The sequence below is a fragment of the Aplysia californica genome, unplaced genomic scaffold (genome assembly GCF_000002075.1).
Source record: "Aplysia californica isolate F4 #8 unplaced genomic scaffold, AplCal3.0 scaffold00051, whole genome shotgun sequence".
NCBI classification, from domain to species: domain Eukaryota; kingdom Metazoa; phylum Mollusca; class Gastropoda; order Aplysiida; family Aplysiidae; genus Aplysia; species Aplysia californica.
This window is the reverse complement of record NW_004797321.1, coordinates 2,025,903-2,028,260: the sequence shown is the minus strand read 5'-3', so window position 1 is coordinate 2,028,260 and position 2,358 is coordinate 2,025,903.

The window sequence follows — 2,358 nt, the reverse complement described above, 5'->3', positions numbered from 1 at the left end:
TCTGTGTATGCGTGAGTGTCTTTGAGTATTTGTGTGTGTTTATGTGCGTGTGTGTATGTATGTGAGCCCCCCTGTGTGTGTGTGTGTGTGTGTGTGTGTGTGTGTGTGTAGACAAGGACATAGAGGAAGCCAGTCCCTGCACCCCGCGGCAAAATTGTCATAATGCTATTATTATAGCCTTAGCAGGCTATTATATTGCTCGTTTGGGGGCCTTTGGGGCGCCTGCCTGGCGAGATCGTTGCTTTTGTTTCGAACTCATGGGCAGATCAATTGCTCCAGAAGGATTTCTCAAGATGCCACACTGCTGCTTTCGTGCACACTGGCATATCGTCGTTTTACTAAGTGCCCTACCACGAGCCTCATCTACTGTTCCCCTCCCCAATGTTGCCCCCCCCCGCACCCTCCCTCACACACCTCCACAAGTCTAATCTTCTTAACGCCCTCTTACTCATATCCCTTTCACTACCTCACGCCCTCCTCTCCCTAATTGACCGATCCCTCCAATGCCCCCCCTCACCTTAGTCTTCACACCCTCTCCCCTCCCCCATCCCCCTACACACCCCACTCTTCTGTCTATTTGCTTGTAGCTTACAAATTCGGATGCACCGACCGGTATCTGTGTTAAAGCGGTTTAACGAGCGCTTCGCCATTAAACGCAGAAGACATGATTTCGATTGCCCAGATATAAAATATTTTTGTATTGAATATCTGCGGCTGCCTCCTGTGATATTGAATCCCACTCAGCCCCGGTTGGCCCTTATTTGGTAGAAGAAGACCACCTTCTGAAATATTCTAAATTGTATTAATAGAAGAGTAACAGATTTCCCATTCATCCATCTCCCAAGTTGCAGGGGTCACATTGGTACTGGCGCTCCTTCCATCTTCGTGCGGGTTGATCATTCGACAGACGACAATTAGTTTAAGTAAGTCCAATTACTCTCCCGTGACCTTCAAGGGTACGTCATTCTCTCCGGCCTTGATCTAGACGGCGTGCACTACAATATAGTAACTCATGGACCAAGCGTCCCTCCCCTCCCTCTTTCTCCCAGTCTGTCTGTCTGTCTGTCTGTTTACAGCTCTCTGTCTGTCTCCGTCGCTGGCTTCCTCTCCCTCCCTCTCCCTCTCTGGCTCCCATCCCTCTCTCTCTCTTCCCATTGAATATCAAAATATACCCAAATCCATAGAGGAGTGAGACACTCCTCTTTCCCTATCTTTTTAACATCTATACCGAGTTTATTTTTAGAGAATCTCAAAACACGTAGGGAGTCACATAGGGGGACTGCAACATAAATAATCTGAGGTACGCAGATGATGTAGTTCTGCTTGCAAGCACGAAGGAAAATCTTTCTTAAGTTGTGAAAGTAGCTGTGACAAGTTTAGCCTCTGTTGTGAAAGTAGTAAAAGTGAATAGCTGTAAGGCAGGCCTCGACAGGAACGCCAAGAAAACAAAAACAATGGTCCTTATCAAAATCTTCTGGAAATACAACAGACATAACCATAGGCGGAGAGAGAATCGAACAAGTGCACCGATTTAAGTATCTAGGGGCAACAATCACAGATGATGGAAGAAGTGAAAAAGAAAGAAACATAAGAACAGCAACTGCAAAAGCAAGATTACGCCAATGGCACAAACTATTAAAATCCAGGCAACTATCTCAAGTTAAGAAAGAAAATGCTGGAATGTTGCATCTTCCCAATATTCCTATAATATTGTCCAGAGGCCTGAACTTTGACAAGGAAAGAAAACAAAATAAAAGCGTTTGAGATGTGGGGCTACCGTAGAATGGCCAGAATAAGTTGGAAAACAAAAAAGACAAACAATGAGGTAGGTCAAATTCTACACACAAGGCAAACCCTTCTGAATAAAATAAAATGTAGAAAAATACAATACTTTGGCCACTTAAAACGACACGAGGCCATTGTGAAGAGGTGCTTGAAGGAAAGAAGTGGGAAAGAGAGCCAGAGGAAGGCAAAGAATAACATGGATGGACAGCATAAGGCCTGGATATGGCAGAATGTGCAACGGTAGCTCGCGATCGTGGAGGATGGAGGGTCATTACACGTCAACCTCTGAGTCAGAGATGACACATCCAGATATCCAGGTACCCCATAGAGTGGGTCTTTCATCGTATTACTGAGGTCATAATTCGTGGTAATTCTCTCTCTCTTTCTCTCTCTCTCTCTCTCTCTCTCTCTCTCCCTCTGTCTCTCTCTCTCATTCTCTCTCTCTCCCCGCTCTCTCTCTGTCTCTCTCTCCATTGTGCTCTTTCTTGCTCTCTCTCCCCTCCCTCCCTCCCTCCCTATCTGTCTGTCTGTCTGTCTGTCTGTCTGTCTGTCTGTCTGTCTGTCTGTCTGTCT